Source organism: Protobothrops mucrosquamatus, unplaced genomic scaffold (genome assembly GCF_001527695.2).
Source record: "Protobothrops mucrosquamatus isolate PMUCROS unplaced genomic scaffold, P.Mucros_1.0 scaffold1025, whole genome shotgun sequence".
NCBI classification, from domain to species: domain Eukaryota; kingdom Metazoa; phylum Chordata; class Lepidosauria; order Squamata; family Viperidae; genus Protobothrops; species Protobothrops mucrosquamatus.
Window position 1 is genome coordinate 213985 of NW_015387260.1, and position 11818 is coordinate 225802.

At 39.4% G+C, this 11818-nt stretch overlaps 1 protein-coding gene across 1 annotated transcript in view; it reads right to left on the reverse strand.

Moving 5' to 3' along the window:
• STAT6 (signal transducer and activator of transcription 6) overlaps positions 1-465 on the reverse strand; it is a 45247-nt gene extending 44782 nt beyond the window's left edge. The window contains exon 1 of the mRNA XM_015819950.1: positions 446-465. The gene's annotated coding sequence lies outside the window, so the exon portion shown is untranslated. The remainder of the gene's footprint in view (positions 1-445) is intronic.
• Between the last annotated feature and the right edge of the window lie 11353 nt (positions 466-11818).

Sequence of the window (11818 nt, forward strand, 5' to 3'; positions counted from 1 at the left end):
AGTCATCTCTTTGCCATAAACCAAACCCACATCTCTTCTCCATTTATTTTTTAATCTGACAAGTAATTTATAAAAATAATAAAGGCAGGATAAAAAAAAATCCCTACTGCCCCTTTGCCAACATTTGTCTCTACAAACATAAATTCCTCCTCCGGTTCTCTCTCTCTCTCTCTCTCTCTCTCTCTCTCTCACACACACACACACACACACACACACACACTCAATAGGAAAAATATAACAAAGAAAAAGGGGGGGAATAGAGTATAACCCACCCAAGAAACTGGTATTTTAAAATATATATTTCACATTATCAACTAATTGCCGTGGGCAAAGAAAAAGTATTGATTTTTTTTAAAAAAATATTAATTTAAAAATCCATCTTAAGCAAATTATTTCTAACAGAAGGTATATTGAGTCCCAACTCCGGACCAAAGTTTACAATTACCTGCTTAAGAGCACTTTCCTGGTCTGTAATGCTTGGATTTCTTTTGAGTAAGACTGTCTTCTCGACCGAAGAGCTCTTCTCTAGTTTAGAATGTGAAAACTAACAATTTCCATTCTGCAATCAGTAAGCTTACGATTGCTATTGCCATTTGTTGGTTTTTCATCTCTTTTATTCTTGGCCAGGATCATAAGTTTGTTTGCAGCTTTCTCCAAGTCTGTAAAGGTGTGGGCTTCTTTTTTGAAGTTTATAGAAACCACCTGTTATCAAAGGCCAAAGAAAGAATCCCTACCGTCCTGCTCCTTCAACACAGGAAAGGGCAAGGTTGGATGAAATTAATCCTCAAATATATTTGGTAGACCGGCTCTTCAAACCTTTACATTCAACATTCTTATTTCTATCACAAAAATTCTCAATATTCTTTTATCAAGAAATGGAGAGAACCTCAGAATCGTTATCATTTAGGGCTCTCTTTCTTTGGGGGAAGGAAAAATTCTCGTAGGTCCTCCACTTTTTAACATTTTTTTTTCTCTTACATTCCCTTCGTCCTGCAGTGTCGGTGTTACTGTATTGCTGCTGCTTTCTTCTCTCCTCCTGACTTTCAGGTTCAGCGGTAGCTATGATGCCAAGAGGTTGCCACGACTGTTTCTTTATCTAAATTATTTATATAGCTGCCTATCTCATAATAATGACTCTAAGTGGCCCGCAGCAGTTAAAACCAAGTCAGAAGACTCGCCAGCAATCCAAACAACAATTATCTAAGCTCAACAAAGTGATTTCCAATTATCTGAGCTCCACAAAAGAGTTTCCAATTTACAGTAAAACCCATAAGGAGTAGGTAAGAATTCCCTCTAAAAGAGTGGTTCTCAACCTTTTTAATCCCGCGACCCCCAACCGGTCGTAAGTCGAGGACTAAACCGGTCGTAAGTTGAGGACTAAACCGGTCGTAAGTCGAGGACTAAACCGGTCGTAAGTCGAGGACTAAACCGGTCGTAAGTCGAGGACTACCCAACCGGTCGTAAGTCGAGGACTTTCCCTGCCTGGGAGCGCCGCGCATGCGTGGTTCCGCCCCCTGCGCCGGCCGAGGCGTAGCTGGCAAGGGGCAGAGACTGAGCAGGCCGACCACCAGCTGGCCCAGCCCAAGAGAGGTAAGGCACCCGCCGGAAAAGGGGAAAAAAATGGCGGACAGCCTTGCTTGGTGACCCCCATGAAATGGTCAATCGACCCCAAATGAGGTCGCGACCCATAGGTTGAGAACCGCTGCTCTAAAATGTATTCCCTGTAAAAAATGTATTGTGCCTTCTCACTGTTAGAATCGTGTCTCTCTTCGCTGCTTGCCACCTGCTTTGAAGAAGATAGTCGTGACTCTTCCATTGAAAAAAAAAAAAACACCACTCAATCCAGGTGTGGTTGACAACTTTTGTCCTGCCCCCAAACTTCCATATGCTGTAGTAGGAGAATGTGGTGGATTGGGGGAAGGCTGGAAAAAGAGCAGGAGGGATGATTGCATAAACCAGCAAGACATAAAATAAGGGTTTGTAAACAGCTTATCTCATTAAATTCTACTCAATGCAGGCAGGCAAAAGCTGGGAAAAAGAGATCAATGTGGTTTGAGGAGATTCTTATGAACTAAATCAGTGTTTCTCAACCTTGACAATTTTAAGGCATGTGGACTTCAACTCCCAGAATTCCACAGCCAGCATTGCTGGCTGTGGAATTCTGGGAGTTGAAGTCCACATGCCTTAAAATTGTCAAGGTTGAGAAACACTGAACTAAATAATAAATGAGGAACTAAAGTTGTTTTATCCCAGTTTCTAAGATTCTATACTTTACCCTGAATCCTATCATTAAGCCATCTTATATAGAATCTTGTTAAGCCTGATTCTGCCAGTCTAGTTCTGGACCTCAAGAGAGGCTCTGCTAAACGTTTCATCCCGTGTGAAGTGAAAGGAGTCTGGGTTTGAAGTCAGGGTTTTTTTTGTAATAGTTCCCACCAATGCTGCCCCAGAGGCATCCGTAGTTTCAACCGTGTTCTGAATGACTCTGAAAATAATTTTTTCTTCAGTAAACCTTTGGCTCATTGTGTAATTGTGGGCAACCTTCTGATGTCACTGGGACCACTGAGTTTTAATGGGGGGGGGGAACTGCTAGGCTTTAATAAGATTGGGCGTAAATCTGTTTTTGTTTTTTGTCTTCTTGTGCATGGCCCAGAGTCTTCTGTTTGAGTCATTCAATATCTCCTGTCCAATCTGTTTATCTTATTAGATTTATGGTTAGGGTTATATGTACCACGCTACTAGTTTTCAAACCAAACAGCTGTGTTCAACTACATAAATGCTAAGAAAATTTAGATTATGGCTTAGCTTGCGGAACTGAATCACTGAATGTCAAGAACTGAACTGCAGCCAATTTGTTTTTATCTTTGGGGCATTTTAGAGAAGGGAAATGCTCTTTCTCCACCCATCGTGAGTTGGCAGAAAACTATACTACTGATTTACACCCTGTCTCTAGCAGTTCTTATTTTCTGGCAGCCAGCCTGTAAGTCAGAGGTTCTAAAACTATGGATCTGGATGCAACAACTGAGGGAAAGTCACAATTAATAAATAATTAGAAAGCCTGATCGTGTTTGCACAGACAAAGCAGAAACAGTACCCTGGGCTTCGTTTCCCATTTTGCCTATGCAAGAAATTACAGTCTCACAATATTTGAGACCCCTGATGGTAGCCAAACTAAACTTTAATCATTCAAAGTAAATGGTAGCTTTATCTCACACCCAGCCTTATCCCCAGTGAAATCCTTAGTTTCATCCTTTTAGGGAGTTGAGTCATACAAAGTTTCAGAACTGTACTCAAGGCAGTAAATGGCAAAAATGTTGAGAATGTTCTTGGATGGTGTTAAAAGAAGGGGGAAGTACTATTATGCTACTAATATAATATTGTCTTATTTTCTTCTGGGATAGGATAGGATAGGATAGGATAGGATAGGATAGGATAGGAAGTAGAAGACAAGAGAGTACTTTTTATTGGCCAAGTGTGATTGGACTCACAAGGAATGTGTCTCCGGTACATAAGCTCTCAGTATACATACAAGCAACAAAGTGATAAATCATATACAATGATAAATCATAAGATACAACCAACAAAGTGATAGTCATAAGATACCAATAGGAGTAGGTAATTAGACAGGTGAGAAGGATAATAGTAATACAGTCCTATTACAAGATTAGACATCCTTAGGCATAAGACAATGCTGTGGGAATTATGCTAAGAACTCGATACATGGAATAAATTGGGGTACCTTGTAAGGCTGATGCATTTATCTGATTGCTGACTCTTTGCATTACCATATATGCATTTTATCAGTGTATTTTCTTTTATCTATTTTATCCTGGAATCAGATCATGTATTTTATTTATTTATTTATCTGGTTGTAAGACTAATCAATTAATAAACTATTACATTCCTAGGCTGGAAATTTGAAAGTCAGGACACACAAGAAAAAAGGGTTTACCCAGCCAGTGAGGAAATGTACACAAGGAAAAGCTCTGTTTCTTACTACTTGTAGGGAACCAGAGACATCAGGCAGAAGTACTCAGTGAACTCTAAGTTACCTAATACTCTCAGTTTTATGTGCAAATTAGGCTTGTTGCATCCTCTTATTTTTGTCTTAATCTCTTCTGGTTCAACTCATCTTCACAATGTATCTCATGATCCATTAAATCCCAACGTGTTTTGAGTCTCCTTTAAAATGATGTGACTTTTTAAATATGTTAAGTATTATATGTATGCGCAGCATACAGGTAGTCCATGGCTTACAACAGTTCATTTAATGAGCGTTCAAAGTTACAACAGCTCTGAAAAAAGTGACTTATGACCGCTTTTCACACTTATGACTGTTGCAGCCTCCCCACATGATCAAAATTCGGACGCTCGGCAACTGACTCATATTTATTACAGTCCCTGTGTCCTGGGATCATGTGATATCCTTTTGTGACCTTCTGACAAGCTAGGTCAGTGGGGAAGCCAGATTCACTTAACAACCGTTTTACTAACTTAACAACTGCAGTGATTCACTTAACAACTGTGGCAAGAAAGTTCGTAAAACAGGGCAAATTCATTTCGCAACAGAAATTTCGGGCAGAATTGTGGACGTATGTTGAGGACTACCTGTATTCAGTTAACATCACTTTTTTTTTTTACACCTGACATGGAGAAAATGTTAGTGGCATTACCAGTTTCCAATAATGTCAGCAACCAGCAAGCTGGTTCCAATCCTAAACTAGATCCAAATAAGATTGCAAGTGCCTTAAAATAAAACCTGTCCATTTTGTTTCCACTGTGTGGAACTAAATCTTAGTTCAGCTCCCACTAAAAAGCATTCAATCTGAAACTGCAGCTCTAAAAATCCATGATAGATCTCCTGAAGTTCAATCGTTCCTCTTCAACTGCTCATAGGAAAAACACAGTTCTTTCTGTATTTTTGCTTTTTTCTTTTTAGCTTAGGGAACATGACATAATTGTACAAATAGAAGTAATGCTGCCAAGTTTTAATCTGAATGTTTAATAAATCTGCAGCAACAAAATGGGATACAGCTACAATGATTCTTATTCCAATGCCTCCATTACCCACCCTTGTCTGGCATCTCCTGAGGAAAAGAGTCTTCAAAGTTGTCCCATAGCAAAGTCACTCCAATAGGTCTCACTAGCCATGCAGAGCTTGGAGAATGGAGGTATTTAGTTAAATTTCTAGCAAGTAAATGAGACTGAAGACCATGTTCAACTGTTTGTATATGAAGCAAGGAACTCCAGAAATGATTAAAATTCAGTCTAATGAAATTCTTATTACGGAACTGCCCTAGATTTATCAGATTCGTAGTCCTGCAGTGTTTTCCTATCTCTTCTCTCATATTGTTCATTACAACCACAGTGAATTAGGGAGGGAAACCAGAACAGCTGCCTAATGCCCTTTGACTTGTGCGAAGCCATCTGCCTTGAATCTTGATAGAGGGAAGACAAACAAGGGTTGATTCTGCCAGACTCCAGAAGTCGGGATTTGCACCGAGGCTCCAATAAAATATTGCTCGCTCAGTTCGAATTGCTGGGCTGTAAAAATTCAGAGATTTCCCACGTGCTTTTGATTGCATCAGGGAAAATAAGGAAGCAAGCAAGACTTGTTTCTCTGTTGCTTGTTTACCAGCTTCTCTTTTGCTTTGGTCATCACATCACCGGAAAAACACTGGTGTCTAACTGGGAAGAAAAGCCACAGAAGCTGCAGCACAGAAGCCTTCCCGAGCTTCCTCGGCTCTCGGTTCTCATCTGAGCAACTTATTAAGCAAATCATCAGGCTGCATTGCTGCTTTTCTGCCTTGTTTACCCTGACCTTGTCAACTTTGGTCTAGGTAGGATTTTAGCTCTGATCCTGGCCTGACTTTCTGGTTTAATTTGTGTACAGTCTTCTTGGCACAGAAAGTCTGCAATGAGGAAGACGTAGAGCTGAAAATAGCATGCAACACCCAAAGCGAAAGCCCTGTTGGTAAGCTGCCTTTTGTTTACTGTGCAGCTCAGAGTCCACCAAAGCCAATGCAACAATTAACAATGTATATAATAGTTTTATAATGATTTGTTAGGTTTATATAGTGACCAAATCAGAAAGACTTAAGTTGGCGTGCATGTAAGAAATACCAATACATTGAGGAAATATCATAAATTGTCCTAACCTGGTCGGTTTCAAAGTCCAAGCTTTGATAGCTTTTGAGGACATCCGGGTTGGGGCCAAACATACCTTAGGTGGAATGGTATTCCAGAGTGCCCGGAGTGGTGACAGAGAAGATACTTCTCTGGGATTCTACACGGCACCATTTAGTCAATGGAACTGGGCAACCCTTTCCCTGTCTGATCTCATAGCATGGGCAGAGACAATAGGAGAAGACACTCTCCTAAATAACAACCCCAAGCTATTGGGGCTATCAGAAGATAACTGTTTTTGCTAGCCTATCTGCTATGGAATGTTGCTGGCAAAAATTCATTCCTGAGAGCAAACCCAAAGACAGTTTTCACACAATGGTAAGCAATAGTTGGTTAAACTATCAGTTGCCAATGGCCACCTAGTCCACTAAAACCATAAATCACACTTTACAAAGTGCATGTCTAACTGTGTGTTTGACACCATGCCCTACACCAAAAGTAAATATCCCACATTAGGGATGTGTTTTCTAAGTCAGGCAAAAGATTTTCACCTTGTAAAATCTGGAGGAGATTCACTCTGATTTTGGAAAGGTAAGAGGGAATCTAATTTAAGGCAAGGTGAAGCAGTAGATATAAACTGTATCTGAGGCCAGATCTACACTCCAGACAGAGATTGCCACAAAGAGGAGGGGGTCAAATTATTCTGCAAAGCACCAGAGGGCAGGACAAGAAACAATGGATGGAAACTAATCAAGGAGAGAAGCAACTTGGAATTAAGGAGAAACTTCCTAACAGTGAGGACAATTAACCAGTGGAACAGCTTGCCTTCCAACGTTCTGGGTGCTTCATCACTGGAGATTTTTGAGAAGAGACTGGACAGCCACTCGTCTGAAATGGTATAGGGTCTCCTACTTGAGAAGGGGGTTGGACTAGAAGACCTCCACGGTCCCTTCCAGCTCTATTCTGATTCTGATTTTGATTCTGCTGGAGATGAGTAAATTCCACTAGCCTACTTACAGTACTCAGCTTCAGATTTTATCTAAGGTTATTTTCTCCAAATCAGGGAAACAACCATTTTCAATTTAATAGTGTCTCCTGCAGTATTATAAGACTCTTTACTTCCCAACCTAATTCCTACCCAACCCACAAGCCAGGACAAATCAATTGCTTCTCTTACCTTTCTATTTTCAACCCAACAGAATGTTAGGGGGAAAAAACAAGAGTTATTTTCTGGTGGATGTATGTCTAATCCCTCTACCCATCAGCAGGATAATTCTCCAAAAACATAAACAGAATGGGACCAAATTTGGTATGGAACAAGAAGCGAGCAAAAGAAAGACTATGTTTGAAATGGGATGGGTCCAGCTGGGGACTGAAGAGAAAAAAATCTGGGAGAAAAAAAATTCCCCCAATGCATTCCTATGGGAGAAGCAGATAGGCAGAGGCTTGGAAAGCTACTGACGGCTCCATTCTTAAGTCCCCCTTCCCTCCCAGTAACAGGATGGAGATGCTATTAAGAAGATGGCAAGATTTCAAGAAGTCTCATGCTGCAATTCTTCCCGTGCTTCCAAAATTCCAGAAGCCATGCTGCGCGTACTTTCCTAACTTGTACTCAACTTGTTTTCTTTTTCTTAAATGTGCCGATGACAAAAACTGGGAGATTTGGCCAAGACCCGGGAAGATAGAACAAGAATCAGTCTCATCTGGGCAAGTGAGAAGACTGGGCTGAGATAAGCAAAGTGTCCTTCAACAGGGAGCAATGTACGACATTACATTTAGAAAAGAAAAATCTAAGCTACAGATATAAGATGTCATGGCTTGGAAGCAATATCTTGGAGAAGGAACTAGGTGCGGTCACTGACAGAAAGCCAAAGATGAGCCAGTACTATGAGCCAGTTGTCAGAAGAGCTAATGCAATTTTGGACTGGTGTTAGAAGCACTTTAAAACACATGTAAAGTTCTTATTCCCCTCTATTCTGCACTGGTGCTCCCTGGAGTACCGTTTGTGATTCTGGGCACAGTTTACAAACGGACAGTTAGAGCAGTTTCAGAGGATGGCAACAAAAGTGATAAAAACATTGCAGAAATGCCCTGTCAGATAGACTGAAGGCACTGGGGATGTTCAGTCTCCAGAAAAGAAGACTGAAGAAAAACAGGGTATCAGTTAGTCAGAAATTATTTTCCACTGGCACAGAAAGTAGGACCAGAAATAATGCGTATAGTTTACTTAGTTACTTACTAAGTTACTTAGATTTTGCTTAAAAATAAGGAACAACTTCCTGGCGGTATGATCTGTACAATTCTGGAACAGTTTACCAACATGGATGGTTCTTAACGAGGAGTAATTACAAGAGAAATTTGGGCATATCCCTCGGTAATTGAGCTATTTGTAATTGCTTGTATGCAAGTAAAGTCTGCACTTTGAGTTTGCTGCTGCCAACAGCTTATCTAAAAGGAAAGTCTGAGATTTGGAGTCTGTTATCTGTGCAGATTCTTTCAATTGCACAACTCGTTAATTTTATATTCTCAAGATCTAAAAGGAGGAGATGTTGATAAGTTTTAGATCTGTTCAGTTTCACTGAACAAATACTCCAATCGTAAGTGAAGAAATTAGACAGAGCTTTCCTCAAATATCATGTTGGAACCATTTTTGTAAAAAAAAAAAGGTGGAAGACTTGGGATGAAAGGACATAAATAATACAAGAAATTCTACTACCCTTTTTGTTTTCACTCACTATAAAAAAGACAATAAAACACCATTTCTAAGGCTTTAATAGTGTTACTTCAGACAGATATCGTCTTATGCAAGCTCATATATATATCATTAAAAGTTCTAATCCAAATATAGGGGAAATTAAGAAAATTACTCAAACATATTTCAATTGCGGTAGGAGTGAAAATTTGGGGAAGAACACGGAGAGCACGGGTGTCAAACTCGCCGCGTCACGTGACGTGTCGTGATGTAGCGTGACTTTTTTCACATTGCTGGAGCTGGGGTGAGCACCGCCTCCACATGATGCAACCGGCCCATGGGCCCGCAGTTTGACACCCCTGACGTAGAATATCATAAAGTGTACTTTAAAGCTCTTGGGAAGGATTTGATAAGTGGATAAAAATACCAAATCCAGTCTAAACATCTGGCTGATTGTGCAACAAACCATAATAACAGTGAGGCACTATCTTGATGTAGTTGTGATGCTTGTATATTCTGAGGAAGATGAGAGCTATGTCAACTATATTTATTTATTTATTCGTGTCGGAAGCATCACAATTATTTATTCTTGTCAGAAGCATCACAATTAAAATAAGACATACTATACAATATAAAATTTGAGACAAAAAAATACAAATTAAAATATGTACAGGTTAAACAGATCTTTCCCAGAAATTGGCAACATTAATTGTGTTCTGTCAGGCTGCCAGGAGATCCTCAAGTATACACTGATCAAGACGTAAAGGACATGAAAGGATTTTCCTCCAAGAATGTATGTTGTTAACTCATTCAGGCGCCCCTGGGCAACAGCTTATCATCGCTGGCTAATCCTTTCAATTCAGAAGCATCCGAAGCCTAGTGAGGTGCTCATTCCCACCTATGACTATTTCAGTATACTGAATAGATTTCATAAGAGGAACCTGATGAAGAGCGTCTCTCTTATAAACAATATGGTGAGACATAATTTATAGAAACCCATACTGGATCGGTTGTTGCCTGGGTCGAGCAGAACCGCACTAGTTGTTAGAGTTCTTGAACATCTGATGAGAAATGGGCTACAGGACTAAGGACTACGGCCCGAACATCTAGCAGCTGCAGGACTACTAGAAGGAAAGTTTTTGATGAGTTGCAAATACACAAAGATTGAAAACAAAGAAATAACTATCTGTTATTACAAATCAAGTCCAACAAGAGGATGCCTGAAAAGAATGTATCAGTTCTGGAAAGGACAACATTTAGTAGAAATAACAGAAAAGAAGACTGCAGATCAACACTGATTTATAATACAAAATATAAATAGTCACAGAAGCAGAATTGAAAGAACTACAAAGGTCTACTCAGGACAAAGAAATCAAAGCCTTGTCAGAAGTAGCTCACATTGTAGAGGCAAGCCAGGAGGAGTCAGCAGTAGAGAAAGACAACATAGCTTCATTCCCAATCTAGACACCCTCTGCTTTGTCTTCTTCTCAGAAAGAACAAAGCCTTCTAGCTGGAAAAAAAAAGATTTGAAATGAAGAATAATTAAACTTCTAGAACAGCAAAAAAAAACCCAACAGAATAAGGTTGCCTGCACTGAAACTTGTTCCAAAAAAACAGCTAGAACAAGTATTAAAAGATGCCAATACTGTAATATCAAATATAAACCCCAGCTCATTGCAAGAAACAAACCAACTAATATATAGGATGGTTGCACTTATAACTGAATGTCTGGGATGTAAAATCAACAAATATGAAAAAAGGCCAAACACTGCACTATCAAAATGGAAGATCAGCCTGGAAAATAAGATCATGCTAAGATCAGATGCAAGCAAGCGAGAATAGCTGAAAGAAAAGAACTGACAAACAAAGAGACCAAAAAATATGTGATCAAGAAATATCACTTAGAAACAAAGATCAAGGAAATACTGGAAATAAAAGTAGCAAATAACAGCTACCGCCAAGAAGTTCAGCAGATATGAAGGTTGAATTATGCATTATAGGCAGAATCTCCAATTTCATTCAAATTGGAAATGTTTCTACCAACTGATCAATAGACAGACTGCAATGAACTAGTCAACACCTGACAACAAAAAAATCTGTGCAATTCTGAGCACAGCTATGGAGCAACCCAAAGAATATAACAAGAATGCAGCTTGAATTTAAAAAAAAAGTTAAGAGGAGTAAAAAAGAAATATTGAGCAAGTTAGGCCATGGCTATCAAACATCCAAAACATCCAACAAGCTACTCCACCTCCTTTACATGAACAATCTGAAGTTGTATGGAAAAACACCAACATCGCTTCAACATTGAGTATACAGCCAAGATAGTGCAATGGAATTTGAACTGGACAAATGTATTACTCTTACAAACAACAGAGGAAAAATAGTGAAAACTGAAGGGATCAAGATGCCCTGTGGAAATAACATTAAGAATCTGGATGAAGACAATCACTACAAATACCTGGGCATCCTATCAAGCACATTGAAGTCAAGAAGGTTAGAAGTGAATACATCACAAAAGTGAAGAAGATCTTAAAGCCCAAACTCAGTGGAGGAAATACAATCAACACAATTAACACCTAGGCAATTCCAGTCATTATATACACAGCTGGAATTGTGGACTGGACTCAAACAGAACTAAAAGCCCTGGATAGGAAGATCAGAAAAATGACAGTGATTCATGCCCTTCAACCATGCAGCAATATTGACAGATTCTACTTATCAAGGACCATAGCTAGGCATGAAATGTTACAAGTACACCAGACAGCTGAAGAAGGAAAAAGGGCATTGAAAGAATATCTGAAAGAGATTTAAGAAAATGCAGTGAAGCTAGGACACCATATTGAATACCAAAGAGACCAAACTGGCCTAAAAGAAAGACCAAATGAAGAATAAAGAAGAGATGTGGCAAAGCAAAGTATTTAGATGGCCAATACATTTAATAATAATAATAAAAAAAAAAAACTAGCAGGCAAAGCAGATAAGAACAAAACGTGGCAA